The following is a 13,241-nucleotide window of genomic DNA, read 5'->3' as shown; positions in this document are numbered from 1 at the left end:
AGCCCACCAATGGGAACTGTTTTGGAGAAGAAAATCCAGAAACTCACAGAAGTTACAGCATAAACTCAACTCTCAAACTGGTGAGAGTGCTAGAGGCTGCACCAATGAACCAATCAAAATGGCAAGGCTACTTAAGGAGAGCTTTTCCATTACTGAATGAGCGAACACACAGATGCTTTACCCAGCAAGCTCTGGGACAGAAACCAATGTGGACACAGTAGGTTCTTAGCTGGTCTCAGGAAAATGTGTTATCAGGTGAAATTATGTAAATAGGGAAGATAGAACAACGAAACTAAGTTACACATACAAAATTTTTTTTAAATGACCAATTGAATGTAGAGTATCACAACTTCATTTGTGACTGTGGAGTTTAGCTTGAAGCATTAAGAACAATAATATTAGATTTCCCATTTCTACAGGGCTTTAAGATTTACAAAGTGTTTTCTTTAACAACTACCATATTTTCCCATTTAACAAGGAAGGAATCTGAAACTTAGAAATGTTAAGCAGTCTGAGGCAGCTAGGTGGCGCAGTGGATAGAGCACCAGCCCTGAATTCAGGAGGACCGGAGTTCAAATCTTGTCTCAGATACTTAACACTTCCTAGCTGTGTGACCTTGGGCAAGTCACTTAACCCCAATTACCTTAGGGGAAAAAACAAAAACAAAATGTTAAGCAATCTCTCTAAAGTTATGCAACTGGTAAACACTAAAAGTGAAAATTCAAACCCAGGTCTCCAAAGCTAATGATTTCATTAGGGATTGACCATAGTGGCTGCTGGACTAGTCAGTGTGTATGGGGGAGGAAAATGGAAGATGCAGAGACCCATTCTCAGTTTTCATTTGGCTAACTAATAAATAGCTATTGAATGGATAAAAAATTCTCCTAATCCCACCTCTGCCTGACAGCAGGGATGGTGGTAATTTTTATAACAGTCCCCCCTCAGATAGACTATAATATTAGAAATATTTTAAACATACAAAGTTAGAGTTTCTACCCAGAGAAGCAAAACGTACCCCTCTATAACAGCCTTCACAAGTTTTAGTTTTATCTTTTGGAATCACAAATGGGACTTTGCTTTTCCAGATGGTAGTCCTTCTGATATCTAAAAACTATGATCATACCTTACTTCTCTTTTCCACTGTTCTCTCCCCATCCCATCAGTATTTTTTCTCCAGGCTAAACTTTCCTAGTTACTTCAAACCATCCTCTAAGACAAGATTTTAAAATCCTATCTATGTTCTGGTTAGTTTTTTTTGGAATGCTCCTTTCTATCACTGGAACTATTAACTTTTCTTATTTGAAACATTAGGTTTCTATTAAAGCAGCCTTTGATTACCTTAGTTTTTTTTTTTTTTTTTTTTTTTTTTTTTTGGGTTATGTTAACTATTGACTCAGATTGAGTTTGCAGTTCAGTGAAACTCAATTTTTACCCCACATATACCATGGTATAGAACCTTTTATGCCACATGCCATAATAAATTTCAAATAGCTAAGTAATCTATATATAATGCCATAAAAATTATGACATGATATCTATATTATATCCATAGATTGTGGATGTCACATCTTCTACAACCACGTTTGAAGGAAGTATTCATTGACTACAAAAGAGATAGAGCAGATTAATCAAGACTAAAAATAAATTTTGATTAAACACAAATTAAAAGTTTATACATGAACAAAATCAATGTTATCTAGAATAAGCAGAAAATATATGAACTGGGGAATAAAAATTCTTTTGCCTCAAACATCTCTGATAAAAAAGCCTTACAGAAATCTAGTACAATATAGAATAGGTAAGTAGTCAAAAGTGTCAAAGTATTCAAAAGAACTATGCCATGCCATGTCTCCCTCTTCCATTCTGAACTCATGCAGTTGATTTATTTATCTAAGTCACTGGTAAAATGTTGAACAGAACATATCTCTAGACCAAGTTTGGTGAGCATCACCCCAAACTCCCTTTTGGGTTGACACAGATTATATTTTTTGAGTATTGTTATTCAAATTTTGATGACTATCCAGGTCATATTTTTCAATGATTCTTTCCACATGGATGTGATGGTAGCCCAAATGCTTTGCTATTATTAAGACTCATTCTATTTACATAATTCCCCTAATGTGACCATAGAGTAGATAATCACTGAGGTCTCTTTAGATTCTGAAATTCTGATTATATGAGATGAAATTGACTTGTTATGTGGCTTGTTATTGGCTTCATTTTGTGGCTAGCCTGAACAAAACCACTTCAGGAAGGTAAATTTGCTTTTTATCATTGTGTCTGATCTGTAGAGTATCATGGGTCTATTGGTTCTTTGGATTTCATTTATTGGCTTTAAAATTACCCCCATGGATAAGAATTCAATGTTTCACAAAAATTGCTGAGAAAATTGGAAATTAATTTGGCAGAAACTAGGCATTGACCCACACTTAACACCATACAAGGTCAGGTCAAAATGGGTTCATGACCTAGGAATAAAGAATGAGATTATAAATAAATTAGAGGAACATAGGATAGTTTACCTCTCAGACCTGTGGAGGAGGAACGAATTTATGTCCAAAGAAGAACTAGAGATCATTATTGATCACAAAGTAGAAAATTTTGATTATATATCAAATTGAAAAGTTTTTGTACAAACAAAATTAATGCAGACAAGATTAGAAGGGAAACAATAAACTGGGAAAACATTTTTACAGCAAAAGGTTCCGATAAAGGCCTCATTTCCAAAATATATAGAGAATTGACTCTAATTTGTAAGAAATCAAACCATTCTCCAATTGATAAATGATCAAAGGATATGAACAGACAATTCTCAGATGAAGAAATTGAAACTATTTCTAGCCATATGAAAAGATGCTCCAAAAGTCATTATTAATCAGAGAAATGCAAATTAAGACAACTCTGAGATACCACTACACACCTGTCAGATTGGCTAGAATGACAGGGAAGGACAATGCAGAATGTTGGAGGGGATGTGGGAAAACAGGGACACTGATACATTGTTGGTGGAATTGTGAATGGAATCAGACATTCTGGAGAGCAATTAGGAACTGTGCTCAAAAAGTTATCAAACTGTGCATATTCTTTGATCCAGCAGCATTACTACTGGGCTTATATCCCAAAGAGATCTTAAAGAAGGGAAAGGGACCTGTATGTGCAAGAATGTTTGTGGCAGCCCTCTTTGTAGTGGCCAGAAACTGGAAACTGAGTGGATGCCCATCAATTGGAGAATGGCTGAATAAATTGTGATATGTGAATGTTATGGAATATTATTGTTCTGTAAGAAATGCCAACAGGATGATTTCAGAAAGGCCTGGAGAGACCTACATGAACTGATGCTGAGTGAAATGAGCAGGACCAGGAGATCATTATATACTTCAACAACAATACTGTATGATGATCAATTCCGATGGACGTGGCCATCTCCAACAACGAGATGAACCAAATCAGTTCCAATAGAGCAGTAATGAACTGAACCAGCTACACCCGGCGAAAGCACTCTGGGAGATGACTATGAACCACTACATAGAATTCCCAATCCCTCTAATTTTGTCTGCCTGCATTTCTGATTTCCTTCACAGGCTAATTTTACACTATTTCAAAGTCTGATTCTTTTTGTACAGCAAAATAACTGTTTGGACATGTATACATATATTGTATTTAATTTATTCTTTAGCATAGTTAGCATGTATTGGTCAACCTGCCATCTGGGGTCGGGGGAAGGAGGGGAAAAATTAGGACAAAAGATTTGGCAATTGTCAATGTTTGTAAAATTACCCATGCATATATTCGGTAAATAAAAACTATTAAAAAAATAAATAAAATTACCCCCATATCCCTCTACCTATTTAGTTCAATGCAGATAATTGGGAGTTAAGTAGACACAACTTGAATCCCTGCTTTTAGTCAAACATGATGTCCCAGAAATGTGAATGTCACACCTCAAAATGATATCATAAAGCAATCAACAGTTCCTGGCTGGGACCCTGAGTCAATTTGCTACTGCTACGGATCCAGAAATCATATTCCTCTTGTTTATCTTGGGAGCTGTGTCCTAGAAGTCTGTTGCCTAATGCCTCTCAGGATTTTTTAGGGGACACCTGCCTTTTTTGTATCCTCTTATCCTCACAGCCACCAGATGTTCAGATCAAGGGTCTTCACAGTTCATCACCTGCCCCAGAGCTAATTGGGGTTGCATGATTTCATCAATAAGATTGTATGGTGCAGAGAACACTGGACTTGGGATCTGAAGACCTGATTCTACTTCCACCTTGGATAAAATACAACAATACAATTCTCAACTGCAGCTGCATTATGTGTAAAATGGGGAACACTGATTCTTGTACTATTTACATTACAGGGTATTTATATTATAGAAAAATTATTAAAATACAAGAGTTAAAAGCTCAGAAATAATACCACATCGAGGTGGTAAGTCCCAGTGCTGAAGAAGTTATCTGTCCAGTGATGAATGACTGCTATGCTTCTCAAGTCAGTAAATCAAAATATTTTTAAAATACCAGGCACTGTGCTAAGTGGTGGTGATACAAAGAGAGGCAAAAGACAAGTCTCTGTCCTTGAGGAGCTCCCATTTAATTGAGAGGATAACAAGCAAATAATTATTTTTCCAAAAATCTCTATACAGGATGAGCAAGAAATAATCAACAACAAGAAGGCACTGACACTGGAAGAGCTTCATGTAGAAAGTGGGATTAGAAGGAATACATGGAAGCTAGCAGTCAGAGATTAAGAGGGACATCATCTGTGCAGCTGGGTCAAGTGCTGGGCTGAAGGGCTCAGCTGTGTGACTCTGGGCAAGTCACTCATTCTCTGCCACTATTTCTGCATCTGTAAAATGGGGAAATAACACCACCTATCTTCTAACATTACAGTGAAGATCAAGGAGAGAAGAATAAAGCACTTAGCATAGTGCCCATCACACACTAAATGCTATAGAAATGTTAGCTGCTATTATACCAAGTGGTGACAGTTTCAGAGGAGAGAAAGGAGTATATTCATATTAAAATCAAAAGGCCTTGGGCACAGATTAGACAAGGAGGTGAGATAGGGTGAAAAATTGACGATGACAGCCAGATTGTGAGCCTGAGCAACAAAGATGATGACCCTTGGCAGTAACAGAGAAGTTGGGAAGGGAAGAGGGTTTCAGGGAAAAGATAATGAGTTCAGAGTCTACAAAATATCAAGGTAGAGATGTGAAACTGGAGGAGAAGAGGGAAGTTAGGAATGGACAAATCGATTTTAGAATCCTCCATATAGAAATGATGGTAGAATCCATAAATTGATTCTGATCTAATTTTCTTGGATCATTTTATGTGGCCTGGTCTGATGCCTCGAGGTGTGAGCCCTTCCTCCTTCATTCCTTAGCCAGCCCTTCCTCCTTCATTCCTTAGCCATTCCCTGGGGTCCTTTCTAGAAAGAAACACTGTGGGGAGCAAAGCCAGGCACCTAGGATTTGTGTAAGAATGCAGGTTATCATACCTGTATCCCAAGGGAACTAGTGATCCCTTCCTTCTTGGTCTCCTGTCTTCTATTACCAGTGTTCTAAAGAACTTCAAGGCTCTACTGATTTGGGGGGTTTAGTCCTGGGGTCACTTATAATTCGTATCCCATCCTCATATCTGATATTTCAGTGGGCCTGAGGCTCTGCTCCCTTGCATTAAGCAAGGGTATTTTAGACTGCTACATTTATAATCCAACCTTTACAGATCAATTTACTTTGTCACCACCTGGATCCTCAAGAGTCCACAGACACTCTGTTTATTCACTGGTAACATAAGGAAGGCAAAGTATGAGTCTTGCCTACCAAAGTGAAAACAATAAGAGACCTTTTATTTCCTACCTGTAACATCACCACCCTCTTTTAGGAACCATACTTGTCAATCGATCCCCTGAACTTGGGTTTTCCTTGGACCAGGCTATGAACAAAGCAAGCACAGAAATGTTAGCAATCATCTTTGCTGAGGAAGTGAAAGATACGCCTTAACTCTCAGTTCTTTTCTCCTCACCTCTGTCTGGTCCAGCTCAGTACTGAACCCCAAACTGCAGCTAGCCTCTTTACAATTCCTTAGGATATGTGTGGTTAACCTGCATTCTAGGAGCTTATGACAAATCCTAGGTTCCTGGCTCCATTCCACATGGTGTTGCTAAAAAGAACTTTGGGGGCTGGGGTGAGAGAAGGAAGAGTAAGAGGAAGTTGGGACAGGTACCTCTGACGAAGGATAAGTGACAGGATAAGGGAAGGATAGTGGATAAGTGACAGGGCATAAAGGCATGGAACACAGAACTACAGTAAGGCCTTGGATTGGGCATAAGAATCAGGGCAGGAGTTCTTGAGGTCAACTATAATGGTTGTTTCCTCTTCTATCTCATTTATCCTGGTCTCTTCATCCTTGCGTATGGGTTGGTTTGTTTTTTCCCCCGAAAAGCATCCTAATTAATCTGCGGTTTCCAGTTTTACTCATCTTAAAAATGCCATATTCTGAAAGTACAACTGTGGAAAGGCAGTATAACACAATTGAAAGAGCACTTTGTAGTCAGGAAACTTATAAATATATATAACATCTAAATTATTTTGAAATAACAAAATCTTTTGAGAATTATAGCACCTAGAACTGAAAAGTACCTTAGAAATACTTTATTCCAATTCTCTAATTTTACAGAGAAGGGAATCAGAACCAAAATGATTAGCACAAAGTCCCTAAATAAAGCAGCAAAGCAAGAATTTGAAACCAGGGCCTCTGACTCCAAATCTAGTGTTGCTTCTGTCATATCATGTTGACTTTTCATGGAAGGTGAGCAAAGTTTTGAAGGAAGGACCTTTGGATTTTGTTCTCAGAATTCTCAGACTGCACCATTCTATTCAGAATATGAGTACACAAGGTTGTTAAAGCATTCTGAGAAGCAGAATGTCCTCTACAAAAAGGCAGATTTTCCCCCCCACCCAAACAGCAGATCTTAAGAATAAAAATGTCAAGATCCAAATATGTGTGCTTTAGACCAAAGGTATTAAACATATAACCCACAACAATCCTAAGTGCAGCTTGAACTAGATTAAAAGGTAGTTCCTATCTAATATTACTATGATGACGCATTAATATACATCCATACACTTACAAAGATAAATATGCTATATATAAAATATATAAACACATTTGTGGTTTTCTAAGTCAAGTGGCCTGCAAGGACTCATATATATGGTTTAGTGGTCTTATTTCTATTTGAGATTGACATCACTGCTTTAAATTATGCAAGGTGCTTCCTTTTAAATATCCCCCAAACTAGATTTTTCTTGTTTTCTCTTTTTTAATAATGTTTTTTTAAAAAACTACTTAACAACTCTCAGTCTGTCTCTTTGCTCTGACAGCCCTAACTTTCTACTCAACAAGTGGCCACAGATCATTCTCTTTCCTTTCCTAAAGAATACAGTATTTGGCTCACTGTCTTCCTTGACATTCCAACTCTTGCCATTGATTCTTGATGATTTCAATTCACATTTTGATCCCCTAAAATAACCTTGTTTCTCAAATCATCTACCTCATCACCTATAATCAGCACTTTCATTCTACCTGAGCAGAGTAATTTCATCATTACCCATAAGAGTTTAACTAGCATGAATGAGAACTCTAAAATTCCTCTATTTGACCATGCTCTCTTTATCCTTTCATCTCTGAGTGTTCCCCCTCCTAGCCCTACTTTTTATTCTCATCAAACCTCCAATTCTCCTATTTCTTTCTGACCATCTAGGTATCACCCATGGTCTCTTTCTGCCTTTTTTTCCTTTCTAAATAGGTATGATATTCAATTTAAACATCATTTTCTGCCTTTGGATCACTTGCTTCTTTGTCCTACTGTGCTCATTGGTTTTACTATTCCTTAAGCAGGAAAGGCCATCTTCTAATTCCAAACATTATCAATAGCTGCTCTATGCATGGAATTTTCTTAATCTCTTCCTAGGCTTCCTTCAAATTCTAACTAAAATGACACCTTTTACAAGAAGCCCCCTCCCCCTTAGTATTAGTTTCTTTCTTCTATTGATTATCTGTAATTTATCCTGCAGTTATCTTGAATGTCCAAGTTTGCATATTGATTCCCCTGCATTTTGGGAGCAGAGGCTCTTTCTGCTGTTAAATTTGTATCCCTAGTGCTTAGTATAGGGCCTAAACATAGTGGATGCTTAATAAATGTTTTGTTGACTGACACAAATTAATTTGAATTTGAGTCTGAAGGAACCTCATCAATGATTGAATCCAACTCTCACAAAGAAGGAATCTACCCCTAAGAAACCCAAGTGACCATTCAGCTTCTGCTTAAAGACCTCTAACAAGGAGGACCCTATCACATGTAGCCCCTCATGCCACTCAATAAATTCCAGTGGTTTCCTGTTACCTTTAGGATAAAATATAAAGTGTACTAAGGGGCATTTAAAGCCCTTCATGTCCTGATCCCTCCTGCTTTCCTAATTTTCTCATACCTTACTCTTCTCTAGCTATACCGCCTTACTTGTTGCTCCCAGAACATTACACGACCTCATTTACTGACTTGAGTCTCTTCATGCTGTCTCTCTCCACATCTTACCCTGTGCCTTCTGACGTCTTCCAAGACTCCACTCCAATCCCACCTTCTGTGTAGAGTTCCTGATTCTGCTTATTTTTAGTGTCTTTTAAGATTTTCTTCCAATTACAGTATATATATTTCATATGTACATACTGATTTGTAAGTTGTCTATCCCATTAGGTTGGAAGCTTCTGGAGGGGAAAGACCATATTTTTCCTTTCTTTGTATTTTCAGTACTTATAATAGTACCTGACATATAACAAACAATGAAGAAATGTCTGTCCCTGTTCACTCACTTTTGAGGTAACCCATTACCTTCTAAATTTTTATCTTTAAAAGAAAATGTTACTTTTAATGAAAGTATCAGGCCAGAGAATTAAGAATCTCATCAAATTGATTACTTCTGGTCATACAGCCAAGCCTCGTCAGTTATTCTCTCTCCAAGATGCTGTTTTGCCCAGTTCAAATAGAGCTGACATCTAACAAGGCAAACAGCCTTGACAGATTTTCTTATATAGCAAAGCAGCTACAACACTTGTCTTTCCCCTTTAGGTTTTCCCCCTAGAACCAGAGGCCCCCAGGGAAGGGAAACACTTCAGAGAAGCTTTACTTCTCTAAAGCTTTAGGTGGCACTAAAGGGCACTAGCAGCAGTTTGGACTAGATTAAGCTAATCAAGTCTGGCATTGCTAAATCCTTATGTCAGCAGATTGCTCTTGCTGATGGTGTCTTAAAAATATGTAAACACACCTTTTCTGACTCCTTGTTGTTTTAATATATTAACACATTTCCCCTTCTTCAGCTTTAGCCTCCCATCTCCTATACCTCTTATGTTTTTCTTTTTAAATTCAATTTACCCTGAATTTTCTTCCTCCCCATTTCCCCTCCTCCATCCAATGAGAAAGCAAGAAAACAAAACCCTTTACAAATATGTGTAATCAAACAAAACAATTTCTGCATTAGCTAAAAATGCCTCAATGTGCAATGTGCACCTCTTGTCATATTTCATCATGAGTCCTCTGGAATTATGGTTGGTTCCATTGTGCTGATTAGAGATTTTTTTTTTAACTAAAATTTTTTATTTTTTAAAACATATGCATGGATAATTTTCAACATTCATCCTTGCAAAACCTTGTGTTCCAAATTTTTTTCTCTCCCTTTCCTTCATCCCTTGCCCTAGATGGCAAGTAATCCAATATATGTTAAACATGTGCAATTCTTCTATACATATTTTCATAAACATTGTGTTACACAAGAAATATCAGAAAAAAAAAAAAAAGAAAAGAAAAAGAAAACAAAACAAAAACAAAATGCAAACAAACAACCACAAAAAGAGTGAAAAAGACTATTCAGTTACCAAAGTTTCTCTCTGGGTATAGATGACTCTCTTCATCATAAGAACATTGGAACTGGCCTGGATCATCTCATTGTTGAGAAAAGCCATGATTAGATTTTTAAAGTCCTTCAAAGTTGTTTATTGTATAAATTGTTCTGATCTTTCTCACTTTATTTTGTATCAGTTCATAGAAGTTTTTCTGGGTTTTTCTAAAACCACATACTTTTGTCATTTCTTACTGACTCTAACCCTATATTTTATACACACACACACACACACACAGCTGTTCAAGTTATGGTTCCAAATTGCTTTCAGAATAGATGGTTGTGAGGTGGTATCTTTGAGTTTTAATGTGAATTTCCCTTGTTATTAGTGATTCCAATCCATAAGTAAACATTTATTAAGTGCATACAGGCACTGTATTAAGCACTGGGGGAAACAAAGGGCAGGTATGCTTATAATCATTAGGAAGTTTATCTTGTTATTAAGTCTTAACCTATTTTCCACTTCTACCCATCGCTCCTGAGCTTACCCTCTTGGGTCAAGTTGAACAAGTCTAGTCCTTCCTCCACAGCCTTCAAATTTTTGAACACAGCTATAATATTAAGATTCAATCCAAAGGGCAGCTAGGTGGGGCAATGGATAGAGCACCAGCTCTGAAGTCAGGAAGACCTGAGTTCAAATTTGACCTCAGACACTTCCTAGCTGTGTGACCCTGGGCAAGTCACTTAACCCCAATTGTCTTAGGGGAAAAAAATTATGTTAATCCAGTGGCTCTGTCAAGATTCTTTCAGATCAGACTTGATTACCTATTGTGTTAGTTATCCCCTTTGCTTTTGTGTGATTTGCAAAAATGGTGAGCATGCTCATTGACAAAAATGTTATCAGCACAGAATTCAGCACATAGATCTCTAGGGTCCTCTGCTGAAAACCTGCCACAGGGACACTGAAACATTAATAATAACTGAGTCCAGTAAGTCTGCCAACTAGTTTTGAATCTATCTGGTTGAATTATCATTTAATCATTGTCTTCTCCACAAGAATCAAACAAAAAATTTCTCTAAAATCTTTTCTAAAAATCTGGTTAAATTATTCCTATAGGTTTGTCTTGCCTAAAAAGATAATGAGATTAGTTAGGCATGAAGCTGGCTCTAAGTAATCATTGTTTCCCTTTCAAGATGTTCACCAATCATCTCTTTAATTCCTGGCACATCATAGGTGCTTAATAAAGGCTTGCTGATTTAATCTGTTCTACAATTTTCCAAGTTTACTAGCCTCTATGCTAAATATCTCTCTTAATCCTCGAAATAAACATAAACTAGGAGCTCTTGAAATCTCCATTTCACAGAAAAGAAAGCTGAGGAAAACTGATTAAATAACACATCAAGGGTCATTTACAACTTTAGTTAATGCCTGAGACTTTGAACTCAGATTTTCCTGACTCCAGTGCTCTTCATTTCACAACCAGCTTGCTTATAATCTACACACCATTTTCTACCCTTTAAAAAAAAATCTCTCCTATTTTCCAAAGTCTTTAAATATTGGTGGTAATGGCCCAGCAATTGCACATGCCAGTGCATTCTGCATTATGTTTTATCTGGGCCAGACTTGAATTCATCAAGGGCAACAAGATGCTCTCTTACTTTGTTCTTCTTTACCTTGGGTCATTTCCAATGTAAGGTCTTTCTCCTTGGCAGAGACAGAAACAAAGTGCTGAGCAGCTCCACCTTCTCTCTTTTGCCAGTGATCATCATTTCAAACAACCTAAGCTAAAGTCCTGTCTTACTGGTAAGTCTCCTTTTTCTCCAAATAGAGCTAAAAAAAAAAAATCCTGGCTTCCCTCAGAAGTATCAGTTTTTATACTACTGTTTTATACAAGTATGAAACCTTCTTTTCATCCTCTTGTTTTCTGTCAGAGGTCTTAAAAGTTTTAACAGGTGAAGAAACAATACTCAGTTCCCTTATCTGTAAAGTGTAAAGTGAGGGGGAGTGGAAATCTCACAATTGTGCAGGCTCTAGATAAGGGAAATGAAAAGCTTTTATTTTTTATTTTTAATGTTAATGTTTTTGTCATAATGATTAAATGTTTGATTATTTATTGGGCATATCTTCACAAAGAGCATGCTGACCTTGTATCCATCATCAGGTTCATGACACCAGACTCAGCAAGGCCACTTTTCCGTTTTCTTCTGTTTTCCTGGTCAGTCTCAGCTCATGCGGAATGTCAGCTTATCTGACATTAAAGGTCATTTTATGTTCATTATTATTCTATTATGATCTGGTCTGATTTTTGTCTAATGTATATTTCTTTTTAAAAAAATCTAAGCTGCTTTTGGCTTTCAGAGGGGGATCATGGCGGTGGGCAAGAATAAGCGCCTCACCAAAGGCGGCAAAAAAGGGGCCAAGAAGAAAGTAGTTGATACATTTTCCAAGAAGGATTGGTATGATGTGAAAGCACCAGCTATGTTCAACATTCGCAATATTGGCAAGACACTGGTGACGAGGACTCAAGGAACAAAAATTGCCTCTGATGGTCTTTGTAGTGAGCCTTGCTGATTTGCAGAATGATGAAGTTGCTTTTCGGAAGTTCAAGTTAATTACTGAAGATGTTCAGGGTAAAAATTGTTTGACCAATTTCCATGGAATGGATCTTACCCGGGACAAAATGTGCTCCATGGTCCAAAAATGGCAGACTATGATTGAAGCCCATGTTGATGTCAAAACTACTGATGGCTACTTGCTCCGCCTCTTTTGTGTTGGTTTTACCAAAAAGCGCAACAACCAGATCCGTAAGACCTCTTACGCCCAGCACCAACAGGTCCGTCAGATTCGGAAGAAAATGATGGAAATCATGACCCGAGAGGTGCAGACAAATGACTTGAAAGAAGTTGTCAATAAACTAATTCCAGACAGCATCGGGAAAGACATAGAAAAGGCTTGCCAATCCATTTACCCTCTCCATGATGTATTTGTTCGAAAAGTCAAGATGCTCAAGAAGCCCAAATTTGAATTGGGAAAATTAATGGAACTTCATGGTGAAGGTGGTGGCTCTGGAAAACCTTCAGGAGATGAAACTGGCACAAAAGTTGAAAGGGCTGATGGCTATGAACCACCAGTTCAAGAATCTGTCTAAACTAAGAACTTTGAAAGGTTGAAAAATAAAATTTTATCATTGTGAAAAAAAAAAAAATCTAAGCTACAATTGTATAAATATGTATGCATATATTGGATTTAACATATATTTCCACGATGACTACTTGCCATCTAAGGGACAGCGTGGGAAAAGGTGGGGGGGAATTGGAACACAGGGTTTTTCAAGGGCTAATGTTAAAG

General features: G+C 37.4%; 1 protein-coding gene and 1 pseudogene across 2 annotated transcripts in view; one reads left to right on the top strand and one right to left on the bottom strand.

Moving 5' to 3' along the window:
* The window catches only part of ZC3H3 (zinc finger CCCH-type containing 3), a 509,307-nt gene that overhangs the window by 41,674 nt on the left and 454,392 nt on the right, over window positions 1-13,241 (bottom strand). The gene's annotated exons all lie outside the window — the stretch shown is intronic.
* On the top strand, window positions 12,244-13,098 carry LOC141540193 (small ribosomal subunit protein eS1-like; annotated as a pseudogene).

The sequence above is a fragment of the Sminthopsis crassicaudata genome, chromosome 1 (genome assembly GCF_048593235.1).
Source record: "Sminthopsis crassicaudata isolate SCR6 chromosome 1, ASM4859323v1, whole genome shotgun sequence".
Lineage (NCBI taxonomy): Eukaryota > Metazoa > Chordata > Mammalia > Dasyuromorphia > Dasyuridae > Sminthopsis > Sminthopsis crassicaudata.
The sequence above is the reverse complement of the archived record's forward strand: the minus strand, read 5'-3'. Positions and strand labels throughout refer to the sequence as shown.